Below are 19,250 nucleotides of genomic sequence, written 5' to 3' on the forward strand. Positions count from 1 at the left end.
CAAGTGTGATGGCAGAGGAAGGCAAAGTAGAATCATTCTAGATCATTAAAGGATATTCCATTTCTCTTTCTTTGACTCACCAACATGTTCCCCATGAACACAATATGGCCGGCTTGACTATTTGCCAAAGCCCCCAGCAGCACACCTCAGCACACACTCTCCTTGGCCAAAATGCCCTCATTTCCATGTAAATCTAACTCATTTTTGGAACTCAAATTTCAAGTTCAATTCTAAATCATTTAGGATTATTCCTTTCATCCAGGCTCTCCTTAACTACTTTACCACTCACTTTCTGCAACAACATTTACTTGGTTTGTTATGATATTTCTCATCCAATTCTTATGCCCTTACTTAACTTTCATGCACTTTTATTATTGATCTAATTTTTAAAAATTTTTAACTTTTTTTTAGAAAGAGAGAGAGAGTGAGTGTGTGCATAAAGCCCAAGGACAATGTCATGCCAGAAAATAAGATCACTGATGAGGAAGTCCTCTGAAAAGTCTACCCTAGAATAGTAAAAGTATATTTTTTAAAACCACATTTACTGGGAACAGAGGGAAAAACTATCAACAAAGTCACACATTAGGATTCTTCTTATCCTTCTATTACCAAAGGTAATCAGTATCACAAGCAGGGCAGACACAGAGGGAGAGAGAATCTGGAGCAGGCTACATGCTCAGCATGGAGCCCTACACAGGGCTCAATCCCATAACCCTGGGATCATGACCTGACCCAAAGTCAGAATCCAACACTCAACCAACTAAGCCACCCAGTTGCCCATCCCAAGTTCTCTTATATAAAAAATTCACACATGGACAAGTCTCAAGTGCACAGCAGGTGGTCAGTATTTCTCCTTGCAGAAAGAATGCATGAATGAGTGAATGAATGAATGTGCCTTTTCATTAGTCAGGTTTCAGTTGTTGTTCAACAATTCCAGACAAATCTATCCTCTGTCTCTTCTCCTCCCCATTACACACTAACACAGAGACACATGACACTATTTTCAAACAAAATGAGTTCACCTGGAATGCATTAGCCACAGATCTCTGCTAAGATTAGCCAGGTTATTTCAATAGCACCTTCTCTAATTTAATTTTTTCTCTGGCTTCCCCCTCCAACCCGCCCTGACTCCATCTGGACTTTTTTAGTGCTTGGGGAAAAGGAGAAAATGAGTAAACGAGCTGGCAGGAATGGGGTATAATTCTGTGGTTCAAATTGCCATCCACTAATGAGTGGAATAACTCTTTATTGATGCTAATAAACAAGATGCTGATACATGGGCATGGAGGTCAGGCCCTGCCTGGTGGGGCCCCAGCAGGGACTGACTTCTGCAATCAGTTTTCATTCCTCTATGAATATCCCAAGCTACAAGCAGGCTGGACAGGAATCATTTTCTGGGTAAATTTCCATGTCATAGCACAGCAAGCAAAGCCATGAGCCCAAAGATTGTTCTCAACCACCAAGCCCAAGGAAGCTTATATTTCAATAACTCTCTTGACTTCTCTGATTACAACACCTAAAACCAGAAATGTTAGGGGATAAAGGGTTTTCTCCCAGTGTTTTGGACTTTGTCTCTACCATCTGCTGGTAGGTGTAAGTGCATAGCAAAAATCCTGCCCTCTACAAGGTTATAGTCTAAGACAAGCATTAACGCAGAAGAGCCCATGACCCATGGGCTACAGAGCTGGCCAACAACAGCTAGAGAGATTATGACTTAGTAGGTCTTTGGAGGAGTCTGACAGTCTGATTTGTAACAAGGGCCCCAGATGATCTTGATGTAGCCAGCCCTTATGACAGACTGATAAACAACATGGAAACACCGTGTCATGTGAAGTGCATGTGCTCTTTTTTTTTTAATTTTTTTAATGTTTATTTATTTTTGAGACAGAGAGAGAGAGCATGAACAGGGAAGGGTCAGAGAGAGAGGGAGATACAGAATCCAAAGCAGGCTCCAGGCTCTGAGCTGTCAGCACAGAGGCCGACGCGGGGCTCAAACTCACAGACCATGAGATCATGACCTTAGCCAAAGTTGGAAGCTCAACAGATTGAGCCACCCAGATGCCCCTGATGTGCTCTTAAGTGAGACAGGCCTAGGTGGAAATTCCAGCTGTATTATATACTGCAAACTGGGGCAAGTTACCTCACCTCTGGGTAAGAGTAAGAATAGCTTCTTCAGAGAGTTGTAGGAATTTAAGCTTCTAACATAAAATTAGTAGTGCAGGGTCTAGCGCGTGGTAGAATTTTACTAAACAGAAACTGTCCACAAATAGAGGCTTTGAACTCCTACCTCTCAGACTGCCTGGCCCAGTCCAAATGTCTCTAAATCATATTAGGTCTATCAAATTAAGGCTCTATTTCAGGATGCAAATATGATTCAGTCATTCCACATACATAAATACTAGGAAAAAAACATTCTTGGGGTTTCTGAAAACATGGTCACCATAATGATGGCACAGAATTCCCTAGTTCCCAGTCAGCTTTGGACTTTTAGGTCACTGACCTCTAGAGAATATCATGATAATGCTGTCTTATCCATAGCATGGTGCAAACATAAAGCCCAAGGACAATGTCATGCCAGAAAATAAGATCACTGATGAGGAAGTCCTCTGAAAAGTCTACCCTAGAATAGTAAAAGTATATTTTTTAAAACCACATTTACTGGGAACAGAGGGAAAAACTATCAACAAAGTCACACATTAGGATTCTTCTTATCCTTCTATTACCAAAGGTAATCAGTATCAGGAAATGAGCTTTGGATTAAAGTGTTGCCATCAGCAAATACTTGCATTCTTCCTGTTCTTGTTTTTACACACACTTTATAGTCACTGCATCCTTCAGAAGCCAGACTTAATGGAAGCCTATGCAGGACTTGAGCACATATGTTCTCCTCCTGACATGATCTGGCCCATCACTCTACATGAGTGTAGACCGCTTTTCCTTTTATATTTCTTGGCAAGAAAATTTGCTGGTAAATATCATTTAACCTTTCTCAAATAGTGAAGGCAGCCCCAGTTCCACCCATCAAATGGATTCCTCACTCTTAATTTAAAATATTAGAAGGTGCCCTAAACCTTTTTCTGTGGGGGGAGACCTAAGCAAATCTTATTTGGATAGATTCCCTATGGTTGTGTAAAGTCAATGCCAGATTTTTAAAAGATACCTAGCCAGGTACAGCATTTAATTAAAAGAAGGTCAGTCAATAGAGTAGACATACTCCTACTTGAGTGGTTAATTGCTAGAAAGAGTTTAATAAATTATTTTTCAAGCCAAAGTCCCTGTTTCCATGAAGGTTTTTTTTTTTCTTAAAACTCTCACTGAATTCCACCAGCAAACTCTTTCCAAGGTTGTTAAATAGACAGAAACAAACAGCTGCCTACAGACATTCAAGATACATGGAAAATATTTAAACTTTCTCTTTTAAGTCCACATTAACTATCTGAAACCCAACAGTAACTTCATTATTATACACTGTCTCAGACCACTCAGGAAATAATTCAGATGAAAGTAATTAATTCCATCTCACAAAGTGCTGGGGAAAGATGGTTATATTTCAATCACTGAGCAGACAGAACAACAATCACAATGGAACATGCCTAACATCCTCGAGATCTCGCTCTCAAGAAAATGGAAGAGAAGGAGTAAATGAACCTGGGACCCAACCAGAGAGCTGGTGAGCCCAGAGCACAGCTGAAATGACTGAAGCGTGCCCTTGAAGCCCGTATACTTGTTCTACCCCCAATGGTGATCCCCCCCCCCACACTGCGTTTGTCAACTGCGGAATTATACTCAACTCTGCAATCCAAATATTGCCCGACCCTCCACAATGGTCTTTCCTTAAGAGCCTGTGTTTCACTGGAGCTTTTAGAGAAAAACAACCAAAAACCTAATTCCTGCTAGAATTAAACCATTAACTATGGTTTAACGTGTGCATCGTTTAGCATCTATTCAGCTTTTAAGAGAGAGAATGAGGTCTTAATCCAATTGAATAAAACCTGAATGGTGAAATTCCAGCCACTATAGAAGTCATTGCTGGAAAATATGAGAAAATATATCTGGGTAGGAGCCACCTCCACGTCCCTCCTCATATATTAAATAAGTGGGCAGCCACACAGCCATAAATGTACTTTTCAAAAATGTGATTCTTACAGCTTGTTTTTTTTTTCCCCCCAGAATGCCAGTAATGAAAGGGATCCTGATTCTAGCCTCCAGAGATGAGGAAGCTAAAGACCACCACCATTTAATGATTTGGCCCAGATCACACAGCAAGCCACAGCCACATCAGATTCACTCACTGTGCTTTACAAGGGCTTTGGAATGATAGATAATCCTAGACTCTTCTGCACCTTTACACCCAAACAGTTGCCAATCTTCATTTCACCTAGAAAATAGCAATAGCCTCTAACTAGTCTCCCTGACTGTGGGCTTGCTTACCTCTTGCAGAATGGTGAGAGCCCATGTCACTCAGAAGCTTAGTTCCCCTATTGAAGAATATACCAGCAATCTACAGGAATGTCTGTTAAGATTCACCCTACTTGGTCTTCTAGCCTAGGATTAACTTCCCATAATAGAAACTTCCATACCTCTTATTAAGAAGACTCATCTCATGACCAGGCACTGCTGTTAGGAATTCATTCCTTATTTTGAATCCCAATCTGTCCCCCTGTGACTGCCACAGATTAGCACCAATGTGATACTATATTAAGCAGTCATAATATCTCTTGTACCTGACACGCCTTCCTGTATCTGAAAGCTGCTATCATGTCTCTTCTCTGCCTTCTCTTTCTCTTTTCATTTTAGTAAGGCCCCCATTTCTTCAAACATCCCCTATATGACAGGACTTGAAATCTTCTGGCCATCAGGTTCTCTTTCTCCTACATGTCTTCCAATGTGTCCACATCCTACTAAGCATATACCAGAACAGAAGAAAATTATTCCCAACTAAAATACTACAACCACAATATTCCAAACTAAGAAGTGCAAAGTATAAAGAAATCATCCCCGTTCTCATTCTATACTATACATCTATCAACATAGGTTACGGGTTTGCGAATTTTGTGGCTTATTATATCAGAGTTGACTCATAGGGATCCTTGAGCTTACTGTTTCCTCAACCATTTAATAATATTTCACTCATGATACTAATTCTCTGGAACAGGAGGGCGCTCATCCGATTTTGGGCAGTTTAATTTTGGGATTTATAGAACTTTACATTTATCCCTGCTACATTTTGTTCTGTTAGACTTGGCCTAGATCTCTGGTCTATAAATATCATTTTATATCCTGTTTCTGTCTTAGTATTCACTGTCCCTCCTGTCTTTGTATTATTTGCACACTGGATGAACTGGGGGATATCGTCCCCAAACCGAGGGAAACGATGCTGGCATCTCTTAGGTAGACAGGAGGGCGGAGCCAAGGGCAGCATCAGCCAGCAGGCTACTAGACTATCTCCAGATTCACTTTCAAGCATGGGTCGGTACCCTTTGAGAATGATTTGTGACCCGCTATTAATCCATCCAGTTTCCCTTACCTACAAATACACGTCCCTATTGATGATCACAAAGATTTCACAAGGAGGTTGTTCAGATATGTTGTTGAGATTGTTTTGCTTGTGTTATTTTCTTTTTCTCAACTAATAGTGACCCTTACAAACAAGGCAAGATTTGCGCTAGCATGAATTGCTTGCATCAAATTCTCACAACATCCCCAGTGATCATCACCACCTCCTCATTAAGCCCACTGCTCCAGGGTTGCGACACCCATCATCTGACATCTGTCTACCTCATTCTTGAGATTCCTTAGAGTCTTTAACAGTGATATCCTACATAATGCCTTCCAGAGCCATGGCATAAATCTCCTGTGTGATAGAAGACTCAAATTTATTTAGATCAATACGATATTCTGTAAGTCTCTTCACACACCTTGTGGCTCTTCTCATGTATTCATGTTCATTTACACATGTTCATTCTACACTGTTGAGTCCAGAGAACATTTTCCTTGACATAGAAAACCAAACTGAAGTGGGAACTGAAGAGCCCTACTTCCTTCCTTTCATCCGTCATTCTAGAGGACCTTCCCCAATATCCTTGTCCCAAATATTTCCAAAAACCTCATTCTTGTCCTTGGGATTTTTTTTGAAAAATATAAAATATTCTGGGGCGCCTGGGTGGCGCAGTCGGTTAAGCGTCCGACTTCAGCCAGGTCACGATCTCGCGGTCCGGGAGTTCGAGCCCCGCGTCGGGCTCTGGGCTGATGGCTCAGAGCCTGGAGCCTGTTTCCGATTCTGTGTCTCCCTCTCTCTCTGCCCCTCCCCCGTTCATGCTCTGTCTCTCTCTGTCCCAAAAATAAATAAACGTTGAAAAAAAATTAAAAAAAAAAATATATAAAATATTCTAAATTTTTCCCTTCCAAACTATTCTTTTAGGTCAATGCCACCTACTAGTTTATATTAGCACACCTTTCCTTTGAACATATTTCCAGACTGCTTAAAAAATCATGTCTGATGCTGATTTGGACAAAATAAATTTAATAACTTTTTTATGTGTTTATTTTTAAATTTTTTTTTTTACATCTTATTTATTTTTGAGAGAGAGACAGAGCACAAGTGGGGGAGGGGCAGAGAGAGAGACACACACACATTACCCGAAGCAGGCTCCAGGCTCTGAGCTGTCAGCACAGAACCTGACGTGGGGCTTGAACTCACAAACCGTGAGATCATGACCTGAGCTAGAGTTGGATGCTTAACCAACTTAGCCATCCAGGCGCCCCACTATGTGTTGATTTTCAAAGAACAATATTCAATTCCATTATTTTGCAAGGGACCTATGATTACACGGTGCAGGCTTAGGAAATACCAATGAGATTATGGTTTAAAAAAAAAAAATGAGGGGCGCCTGGGTGGCGCAGTCGGTTAAGCGTCCGACTTCAGCCAGGTCACGATCTCGCGGTCCGTGGGTTCGAGCCCCGCGTTGGGCTCTGGGCTGATGGCTCAGAGCCTGGAGCCTGTTTCTGATTCTGTGTCTCCCTCTCTCTGCCCCTCCCCCGTTCATGCTCTGTCTCTCTCCGTCCCAAAAATAAATAAAAAACGTTGGAAAAAAAAAATTAAAAAAAAAAATGAAAATCTTTCCATGTGGAAACGTAAGGGAAAAAATGGAAAATATGAAACATGAAAAGTAAGCCAAAAAATTTACTACATCTTATAAAAGGTAAAAGCTAGGAGAGTATAGTAGTGAGGAGTCCTGGCTTTGTGTTTTGCAAAGTTGAAACTTGTTCAAATGCTTTCATTCAGCTCACACTTGAGGTGCATAATCTTGAGATGGCTACTTCTTCTTTCTAAGGTCCCATCTCCTCATTTGTGAAATATGCATAATCCTAGTGCCTGCTGCTTAGGGGGCTGAGAGAATTCTAGAGAAAAGGGAAATAGTGAAATTGTACAGTTATTGACATACAGTAAGCACTCACTAAACTCCACACTATTTTTTAAGTTTATTTATTTAATTTGAGAGAGAGGGAGAGAGGACACAAGAAAGTAGAGGAGGGGCAGAGAGCAAGGGAGAGAGAGAATCCCAAGCAGGCTCCAAGCTGCCAGCGCAGAGCCTGACATAAGGCTCCATCCCACAAACCACGAGACCATGACCTGAGCCAAAATCTAGAGTTGGACATCCAACTGACTGGGCCACCCAGGCACCTCAACTGTACAGTATTTTTTATGCTCTCATTTGAGATCCACCCTCAATACTGAATACTTGGGCCAAAAATGCCCCAATTTGTAAGAAGCATGAAATACAAGGTAGATATAAATAGCTTAGGAGAAAAAGGAACGAGGAAACAACTGATAAAGAGGTCATATTCATGTCCAAACTAATAAAACCATCTCAACCTGGTGCTGGCCTTGTGCTATAACCTCCTTAAGGACGAAGTCCCCAAGGTATGCTTCTTTTTGGCCACCACGTGCACACGCATGCACACACGTGCACATATTCACATAAACACCATTCCCAGCAGAGTGAGGCACATGGTAAGTGCTCAGTAACCATGCCTGACTGAGCAGTGATCTCCTCAGAGCTGAAAGCAAGAAGTAAATTCACAATTCTCCAGGCTACACACAAATTAACTGCAGTAAATACACTGTATACCTTCCCCTGGGAACTGCCTGACCCAGGCCTCCACACACTCTTGTTTTTGCTTCACGACTCTGGCCCCCCTTGGCTATAGCACATTGGTTTCAGGTGGACACCCAGCCACATCTGGGAAAACTGGATACCTTCTCCCAGGGATCTGTTAAGAATCTAGTCACAGGATTGGTGGAGATCTGTAAGAAAGGTCTACAAACTCCTGTCCCTGAGGCTGTGGAATTTCCCTGGTCCCCACCCTTTTTTGAGGTCTGGTTGTTCCCGGAAATGCCTGTAGTACTACAGTATCTTCTCAGTAAGTTTCCTTTTCTTGCTTAAGGGAATTCCAGCTGGTTTCTGTTGCCTTCAAATTCAAACAAACAAACAAAAAAACTGAACTAATACGCGAATTAAAATAAAGAGAGAGACCAGTGGTTTCAACAGCCCGGCCATGCACTTGATTGCACAAGCTTTGGCTGATACAAACAACCAAAACAAGGTCTCTTCATTTACTATTTGTCAAGTCAGACTCAATGGGACTCAGTAAAGCTATTTAGGAAAGAAATCATGGAATCTTGTCATCAAAAGTATCATCAAACTCTATGAGATTATAGACTGTACAATCAGACCACATGATAGCAGAGAAAAGCTGGAATTTGCCAACAGAGAGATTTGTCTGAGAAGATTAATCAATGTGTCATAGAAAACTGAAGAGCCAATAATGACTGAGTACTCACTATGCGCTAGCTACTGCTCTAAGCGCTTTTTCACACATCAGCACACAACCATGTGATTTGGAGTTATTATCAGTCATATAACCATGGGATTTGGAATTATTATCAGTCATACAACCATGGGATTTGAAGTTATTATGAGTCATAACCATGTGATTTGGGGATATTATCAGTCCCATTTAAAGATGAGGAGGGGCACTGGGGTGGCTCAGTCAGATAAGTGACCAACTCTTGATTTCAGCTCAGGTCATGATCTCACGGTTCATGAGATCGAGCCCCGCGGTGGGCTCTGAGCTGACAGTGCAGAGCCTGCCTGGGATTCTCTTTCCCTCTTGCTCTGCCCCTCCTGCACTTGCACATGCATGGGCATGAGCTCCTTGTCTCTCTAAATAAACATTAAAAATAAATAAATAAAGATGAGGACACTCAGGGACTGAGAAGTGAGGTACCTTCCTAAGGTCTCGTGGCTTGCAGGCAGCAGATCCAGCCTTCAAACCCACTACTCTTAACAATGTACAGTAAGCTGTGTCCCTCCAGATGCTGGCATATTCAGGGCAGAAGTGAAAAGATGAAGAGAGGAAAGTGTCTTGGCGAAGGCAATTTGCAAACTCTACATGAACTTATTCATTCATTCAACAGACACTGAGGCCTCCTACTATCAGCACTGTGCTAGGCACTGAGAACGGTCCCAGAAGTGGCCCTCTTATAGCCCAAGAATCCCCATCCATAGGATTCAGAGAGTGGAGCCCAGTATCTTATACCAAGTAGGCATTTGATAATCTTCAAGGCTCAACCTACATACCACATATGGGAAGTGTTTCTTGCCTCTCTACAGTCTATAGATTAGGTTAGCACTCCTCACTGATTCTCCAGAAACCTCAGGTATCTATCATAGACTTATCATATCCCTTTGGAATCATCTGTGTGTCTACTTACTCCCCTATAATATAAGCTATTTGCATACATGTGACTGTGCTGTTCATCTGTCTCACTAGGGCTGGTAAGAATTCCCAGCATATGTAGGTGCCCAACAAATGTTTGTTAAACAGATTCCTCCATATGACATACTTCTTCTTCAAAAGCCCATCCTTTGAAAACAAGTGACAGTACAACACTTTGAGCAGCTGATCCATTGACAGAGTTGGGTTTGTCCCAAGTGAACCATTCTCTTTCATCCTGTCTTCTTTATGACCAGCTCTACCCATCTGGAAGGTCTTCCACCAGAGGAGGGGTGCAGAGGGAGGGGGCCTGTCACTTGGGAGGAAGTACACCACTCTTAGTGGAGCAAGCACGGATTTGAACTCACACTTTGATACCTAGCGTCGAATCCCCGTTTCTCCACGCAGCAGTCATGTCACTGGGAGCTGGTCAACTCCTCCTAGCCGTAGCTTTCTCATTTTAACCTCTGCCTCAGTGTCATTCTGAGGATTAAATGGGGTCACACAAACGAAGGTGGCAAAAACATCACAGATGTCCATGAATATGAATAGCCCACCTAGCTAACACAGCATATGTCTTTTAAAAGTATACACCGATCTAAAGGGCACCTGAGTGGCCCCATTGGTTAAGCATCTGACCCTTGATCTTGACCCCGGTCGGGATCTCTTGGTTCAGCCCCTGCCATGAGCCACCACATCAAGCCCTGTGTTGAGTCCCTGCATCAGGCTACCATGGAGCCTGCTTGGGATTCTCTCCCTGCCCTTCCCCCACTCATGCTATCTCTCTCAAAATAAAAGCATAAACTGATCCTTTTCGATGTTTTATAGGCTACTTTTGTATCTCTTCCATTTACATCTTTCTGAGTTGGTAAGCTTTTTAATATAGGTATGACAATAGGGAACAGCTGTGAGATACAAATGATTCAAAAGGAAAACCACGCCATTAATTGAGGATGATAGCCTCATTACCTCAATTTTCTGTAAAATCTCGCATGGGGAGCCCACCTGAAACCTCCCATCACGCAAAAACCCAAGGCTTACAGCCATGTTCGCCGTGAAAATGAAACATCGCTCCTCAAACCTCAACTAATTCTATGTTTAACTTTTTTAAACAAACCGTAACAAATACTAAGTGTAGCTAATCATTCCCTGATTCCTTTGGTATTCATTGTAATAGCATTAATTACGATAAACACATTTGGAATTAATGTGCATGTCATATGCATATATCAATTCCATTCTAATTTGCCATTGATTAACGCCCGTGAAGTGAACAATGAGTCTCCAGTTTTAATACACCACTCACGTCTTGGGCAGCACAGCCTTAAAATGGGTCCCAGGCACGCAACACCAAACCGGCAGCCTGCAGAGAGGCAAAAGGCAAGAGAGAAAGTGCAGGGAGAATATTCTGCTTGCCCTTCACTTGGCAGTACTCCTGATGCATTCTGGGGCTGCAGGCGGGGTCCAGATTCTGCAAACCCAGCATTAGAAAACATTCATGAGGGAGAAAATAAGGCTTGGATGCACAAGCGTGAGCTTCAGAATCAGGCAGACCTGGTTCAGATCCCGGCTTTGCCCCTTCCTAGCCACACTGTTGTAGCCAAGTTATACCATTTCTCTAACCTTCAACTCCTTCATCTGGAACAGTGGAGGTAATCATATGTTCCTCACGGGACTGCTGAGAGGAGTATGTAAGAAAAAGCAAACGCTTCGCTATTTTCGGCACATGCTTTGTGTTTTAATAAAATACAGCACTAGTGTAATTAATCATCATTATCATTATTGCAATAGAAAAATTACTACTACAAGCTAGGACTCTCATCCAACAGGCAGCACTGTATAAATACCACCCAATCAGGTCCAGTATGTCCAGGGGCCCAAGGTTGGAGGAGGAGAGGGAAGGCAAAGATAACTCTGACAGTCTATTCATTTTCAATTTTTTGTTTTGGATTTTTTTTAAAAGACTGTTGAGGAAGATTGCATATAAAGGGCAGAGCGATGACAGGATCAGGGAGAGCTCTGAGGTGACAGGCAGACCCCATGCATACACTCAGCAACCTTTCAAAAATGGGTTTCTCCACTTGCAACATGGAGATGATAATACCCATCTCACAGCACCACGAGGGTCAAATGAGCTGATGAACTGGGTAAAATGGGAGGCATCATTATCAGAGCTTACCGCTATTATTATTAGCATGATTAGAAGCAGCAGCATTGTTACTAATGAATGAAGGTTTAGGGAAGCTCATTCTGAAATCCTTTCCTTGGAGCCCTAGCCTTTAAACGGATGCCTGAATAAAGGATGCTTTTCATTTTCCTGTTCTGAACCTCTCTTTCATGTCCACATCTGTACAGACCAGGCAGATGTCCTGTGTCTTCTGGCCCCAGACCTCTATCTCAAAGAATCGTACTCATGCACACAGAGAGGCTTAGGAGAACACGCAGATGGCCCAAAACAAACTCATCCCTTCCCCAGGAGAAACAACTCAATCCACAGGCTGTCCCGAGAGCCCACTCTCAGTAACACCGATTTACAGAGAAAATTTCTTGGACACGGTTATAGGATACCCAGGTCTTAACACCCCTCATCCCCATGATGATTCATCTGGTCAAGGACCTCTAACACGGGGTGAATGCCTGTCACAGAACCTCTCCCACCCTGCCTTCTACTACACCATTCCAGCATTAACATTAACCTCCCTGGAGCTTCCATTAAGCCTAAACCTGGACCATGAGACACTTGGGTGAGAAGATCATTTGAACAAAGAAGATTTTTGCATCCCCAACATGTTATTAGCATATGATGGATGCTCAGTTAAAAAACAAATAAAAACCAAAGGTCTGGATACATAACAAAGTAAATATGCCCTCTAGGACTCTGGAAGGCAAGTGCACCACTATGATGGCTGGGTGGGAATATTGGCATTGCCTTCTAATAATTAAAAAAAGAAAAAAAGAAAAGGATTTAACTGACTTCATGAAACCAAGACTGTCAAGATGAGAAGCTAATATTATTGTGTGGATGGAAAGGTAAATCTTGTTCTGACTTAATGAGGCCAAGCAGTTGACAAGATCCAGGAAGAAAATTAAGCCCTCAGAATCACAGAACCTCACCTCTTTTACACCATCATTTCTCCATGCAAACCACTTCCTTGCCTTGAGACACACAGAAACCATGAAATAAGAAAATAGGAGGTATCCTTCCTTTATAAACATTCTGTGTGATGCACATTAATCCACTGATCTTCAGGGAGCAATGCACCTGTGTGACCCTGATGCAGGCATCCATTCGGGATAAGGAAACGGGGGTCCACACCGTTATGAAAGTTATCTGGAAGACAGTCACTAAGCAGGTAACAAGAGGAGCATTGTTGTAAAAAAACAAAACAAACAAACAAAACAAACAAAACAGGGGCACCTGGGTGGCTCAGTCAGTTAAGCATCTAACTTCATCTCAGGTCATGATCTCACGGTCCTTGAGTTCAAGCCCCCATGTCAGGCACTGTGCTAACAGCTCAGATCCAGGAGCCTGCTTTGGCATTCTGTGTCCCCCTCTTTCTCTGCCCTTCTTCTGCTTGTGTTCTGTCTCCTTCTCTCTCAAAAATAAACAAACATTAAAGAATAAAAAAAAAACAGGCCCAGGTTGTGAGGACATAAACAAGGGGACTCTGAATCTGGGAGATCAGCTAACACTTCCTGGAGCAGGTGGCATCAAAGCAAAAAGAAGATGAGACAAAGCAGACGGTCAGTATTCAATGTGTTTTGACCACTGTCTGATCTAGGGAGTCTTCTGCTCTTACGAAGCCTTCATTTTATCAAGGGACACAAACTTAGGAAATAAGTATTTGCTTCAATGATATAAAAATGAGGAAAAAAAGGTCCCACAGATTTCTAGGACTATTTGGTACAGGCAGATATTTTTTTAAGGAATTCACTATAATTAATGTTGACTGTTTCAGTTTTACGTAATGAAAATGCTGCCCAGTATGTCTTTGTTCGCCTATGTTGCAAAATTTTAAATATGTACCTTTTAATATTTTTTTACTATGCTAAGAAAGAAATTCTACACACAAATTAAAAGAAATACTTTCTTTTTTTTTTTTAATTTTTTTTTTCAACATTTTTTATTTATTTTTGGGACAGAGACAGAGCATGAACGGGGGAGGGGCAGAGAGAGAGGGAGACACAGAATCGGAAACAGGCTCCAGGCTCCGAGCCATCAGCCCAGAGCCTGACGCGGGGCTCGAACTCACGGACCGTGAGATCGTGACCTGGCTGAGGTCGGACGCTTAACCGACTGCGCCACCCAGGCACCCCTAAAAGAAATACTTTCAAAAGTAATACTAACTTGTCAAAAGTAATACTAACTACCATTGTGTGGTCCAAGTTTTTCCTCCTCACCATTAAACACACTGCATCTCCTTACATACTTCCTACACAAAGGAGGTACTAAGTGGAACACTGTTTGATAGCTGAATAAACACAAAACCTTCAAATTACCATCCAGGAATCCTGGAGTCCTACACAGATGGGTGAAGCCCATGTTTTATTTGGATTGGCTTTTAATGGAAATACAATCAAAGGAGAGATAATGGGTGTGGCAGGATGCAGGAGGAAGGTGTGATCTCACCTGTTCCAATAAAAGGAAAGCAGTGAGTCCAGATCCCTCCAGATGCACTAGGAGCCTTCAGCATTGATGCCAGAGGAGAGACAACAATGGCTGTGAAGAGCATCTATGGCTGTGACTCCAGAAAGCACTGACCTCCCTCTGTTTCTGCTACAACTCTGAGAGCTCTCGTCTATGAAGTTCAGACACCGTGTACCTCTAAGGTGCCTTCTCTTTTTGGTTATGGACACTGATAAAAAGGCTTTTCATCTGCCCAGAGTCCTAGAAGAAGCAAATTCAGGAAAACCTGGCACTGGGCAATTTTGTCAGCCTCTTCAGAGTGGAGCCAGTAATAGGCACAGGCCTGAGAATTCACCCTGGTACAGTGAATTCCCATGGGACCATGGCAACAAAACTCAACGAGAACTCCATCCATTGCTTGAACTATTGTGAAGACTGCTGCTGGCTGTGCTGCAAACACAGCCTCCGCTTCACCTGTCTCAGGCATTCGGGGAGAGAACCACGAGGTTCTTTTCACTTGTCCCAAGTGTTCTGACATCTCTCAGTTAGAGAGGATCCAGGTCAACAAGACCCTGCGGTGGTTGGGAGCAGAGATTATGTCTGTACTGAACATCTCTTCCTGGATGCTCAACTTTTCTATGAAGTCTGGACCTATTCATGGCCAATAGCTTCCTCCTATTTTCTAATAACTTTGGGAGGGTCAGATGTGCAAATGCCCAGCCGAGCCCACTTCCACCAGAGAAGCCCCAGACACCCAGCATGTGTCTGCAGCACGTGTCTTGGGTTCCCCTTGCTTCACCTCCGGCTGCCACTGTTGAAAGGCAGAAGCAGGAGAGTCGGCTGAATAGGCTGTGGGTGTTTGCAGAACACCTGCATACTGTCAGGGAACTCCCTCTGAATCTTCAGACCATGGGTGCTGGGCTGTGAGTCTCAGGGGAAACCATGAAGTTGCTGCTGGTTCTCAGCTGTATGCTATTCTCCACCTAACCCAAAATGTACACAAAGTGAGCATTTTCCTGGACTGTGACCTAAAAGCCATTTTTAGTTTTTAATGCCTCTGATAGTTCCCATCAATGTGCACTCACAAATGTGTCTGCCTCACATTCTTCTGCTTTGGGATCCCAAAAGATAGCAATGAAACCCATCAAGATCTGTCACGAGAAAGCACAAATTACCATTTGGCCACAGTCCCCTCAAGAAGATCAGTTACTTCTATCCAGAAATAAAGAGCAAGCCTGGGGGGGGGGGGGAGCTACCAGTTCAAATATTCCCAGGTTGTTCTGATACTACCAGGTGTTTATGAGAAGCTACATCTGTGAATTGCTGCTTCGAGATGAATTGAGAACCTGTTTCAGGCAATTGCCTGGGTTGGATCACTGTAAAATGTCATGACGAGCGGGTGAGTTGTGAACAAAGAAAAAGTCACCATGTTAAAAGTCTGAACACCAAGCAAGAAAGAGGACAAATAACTGAATCAAGTTTCCAACTGAAAAAGTCAGAGGACTCAGACATGGAAACATTTTGAAAAGAAAAGGTTCACTTGCAAAGGGTGCAAGAGAAACAGACTTCAGAAGGACTCATTCTCCAAACAGAGAACGTAATAACTAATCAAATAAACTGCAAAATTATCAAAGGCATTGAAACTGACTACCGTGCCACAGCGTGTTGTGCCTGGCATAGTCTATCAATGAGGAATGCTGTGGTGGGACTGATCCTACTGGTTAAGACTGTAAGACGCCCTTCAGTATCAACCATCAGAACACTTTAAAAAAAATAAAAATTTCTTACAAGACCTGGAAATTACACAACACACCTGGGGCCACAGAGCGAGATCGCAAGTAGAGACAGAGGGAGCACGCTGGGGAGGGGAGCAGGGGGCAGGACAGGGGGATTGTATTGGGGTTAGAGGTGGGGGCTCACCCCTTATTGGTGAATTTAAAACACGAAGAGTGGGAAGAAAAAGCAAGGGGCCCAAATGATCAGTTATGGAAATCATCCAGGATCTCTAAAACAGAGGAGCCTCAGGGAGAGGAGGTGGCCTGTGGCCTGTGGCCTGTGACCTGCAATGTATTTATTCCGGAGGGCCGTCTTTGAAGTGAATGCCTCTTTAAGTGGTTGCCTGGCACTAGCATTACAAAAAAAAAAAAAAAACAAACTATCAGGGTTCACACTACACGTAGCTCTCTGGGGATGCCAACAATATCCAAAACCATGAATGTGAAATTCATCAATGTCAATTCAAAACCTATTTCTAAACCTTGACTGAATAACGAAGTGTCACTGTGCTCTCTAAAACACAGCCCTTTCAGGGCCCCTGGGTGGCTCAAGTTGGTTGAGCAACCAACTTTTGATTTCGGCTCAGGTCATGATCTCAAGGTTCATGAGTCTGAGCCTCTCATCAGGGTCAGAGCCTGCTTGGAACTCTGTCTGTCTCCCTCTCTGCCCCTCCCCCACTCATACTTGCACTCTCTCCAAAAAAACTTAAAAAAATTTTTTTTGAAATAAAACACAGCCCTTTCATGCAACAGAACACGCATGTACCTGCACCATAACATACCCTAATCAGGTGGACACGTGATTCCCCAGAGTGTCCTTTCCACTCGAGTGTTTATTTCTCTTGGGAAGATAATGGAGCATTAAGAAGAAAGCATCCCTCGCACAGGAACAAGAGATCGCTTTGTTTTTAACAAGCTCACACCTTTATTCCTTTTTAGCCTTCCGTGTTTGAAGTCAGACCCCAGCCACCAGGCTTCTGCACTCCATCCACTCAATTCACAAAAGGGTCTGGCTGAGCACAAAAGATGGACCGTGTTCAGCAATGACACCCATCGGCCTGAGGCCCAGGAACTCAAGCATTCAAAAATTAGGAAGACAAATTTAGTCGGGTCACAGGAGGACAATTCAGAAGGCTGGCTGGTTTGTTTCCTAAGTGGGTTCCTGGGCAGCCCAAGTATGACAGCTGTTTAACACAGGCCCCGAGGGCATGAGCTGAGATTTTTGAAAGGGAAAGTGGATCCCACCAACCCTTGTCATTCTGCTCTCAAAAGGAGGAAACAGAAGAAGAAAGAGAGATGCACCTTGAGTCACTACTATACTGTGTTTCGAGGGCTGCATGTTTTCCTGGGGGAGGTGGTGGTCAGAGGAGAGGGGGGAAAGGTTACATTTTGAAAGAAAAGGAAACTGGTGATTAGTGAGCAAAACAGAACTAGTTCCAAGAAACCTGAGGCCTGGCTGGAGCCCACGGCATGTGTAATAACCGTATCCCAAACAGAAATCCTTATCGTAGGGCTCATCCCCAAAGCCGGCTTCCACGGCTGCCTTTTCATCTCGGCAGCCTCCAAAAGGCCAGTGGCTCAGCAGCAGCTTTCATTAATTTCTCCTATCACCGCTGATCTTGAAGCTTTAGCCAGGAAGGGAGCCAAGGGCTTTGTCTTTTTCATAGGTAATTTACAATTACAAGGGCCAGTTTCCTTGAACCCTACCACTGGGCAGAGGGGATTGAGGAGCAAGCTTCTTTCTCTCCCAGAGAAACAAAGGGATTGGTTAAAAAAAAAAAAAAAGCCAGGCGGCTAGAGCTCATGAATACCCCAGCTCTGGCTCCAGCCAGAAACAAACACGAGAAATAATGAAAGTCCTCAAAGTGCACAGCTGAGGATGCATCTCTGGCTGCATTTGGGGGCAGAGCTCAAAAGCCACCTGGAGTTTCCTGAATCCCAAGTAATAACTTTCAAACTATTTCCTAAGCCAATTTTTTGAGAGCCCTGAACGGCTGGCGTAAGTGCCAAGAACAATGCAGCGGCAGAGCTCTGGAGGAGGGGCAGCCCGGCCCCCTGCCCGCAGACATTCACCAGGCAGGAGAACCACTTGAAAGGGGACCGGTAGGGGGGAAGCCCCCTCCCGGAGCCCTTCTCTTTCTTGATGTTCTTCACCAACTCTTGAATGTGTACTCCACCCCTTCCAGGGAAAGAATTTCTAAGCTGAACACCTTAAAGTGTACATTCTTTTATTAACTATAGAAAAGAGTTTTTTCTTGGAAGGAAAAGAAACCTAACTTGCCAGCTCTATTGAAACTAAGTTATAACCAGTCCTGCACACATGTCATGTCATTCAATACACCCAACACAAGGTCAGTGTTGTTTTTATCCCTGGTGGTCAGAGGGGTTAAATCATTCAGTCAAGGTCACAAAGGTCCGATGTGCCCGAGGTGGGGTCAAACCCAGCTCCCTCAAAAGCCTGCAGAAAAGTCTCTCCTGTTACGCGGTCCTGAGCATCACCAGCACAGGCTATGAAGGAGGATATCAGAGGTAAGCCTCTCTGCCCACATGTGGACCCCTCATGATTCATTCTCACTGACAGTAGCTAAGGCCATCATGCCTGTGTGATCCATTATGCTGCAGTCCAGTTTTCCTGAGGTCCTGTGCACAGGCACAGCAGCGTCTGTGATCTGACTGCTTAGTAAATGCTTCTTAGGGACAAACGCAAACTCTGCTCCTGAAGCTCTTTCCACCTCCATGGGAAGACAGGGCCAATGTGAGCTCTCAGCTAGATGATAAGAGCAGCAGTTTGTGTTTGGTGCCTAGGCTCTGGCTACTTCCTCTGCCCTTTGCCCTTGTTGGTCTCCTCTTCATCTCCAGAAGCTCCAGGCCACCTCCCCCTACTATAATTTCTCCTACAGCTGAAAGAAACGACCAGTGACTCATTCATACTAAAGTGTACAGGACTATAAATATTCATCCTTATAATAAAGAAGTACATCTCATGATAAAAATTACTAGTGTACCCTAGACTAGGAACTGGGACTTATTTCTAGGCAAGAGATTTTTCTTGCATCCCTAAAAACAAA

The sequence above is a fragment of the Lynx canadensis genome, chromosome D2 (assembly GCF_007474595.2).
Source record: "Lynx canadensis isolate LIC74 chromosome D2, mLynCan4.pri.v2, whole genome shotgun sequence".
Classification (NCBI taxonomy): Eukaryota; Metazoa; Chordata; class Mammalia; order Carnivora; family Felidae; genus Lynx; species Lynx canadensis.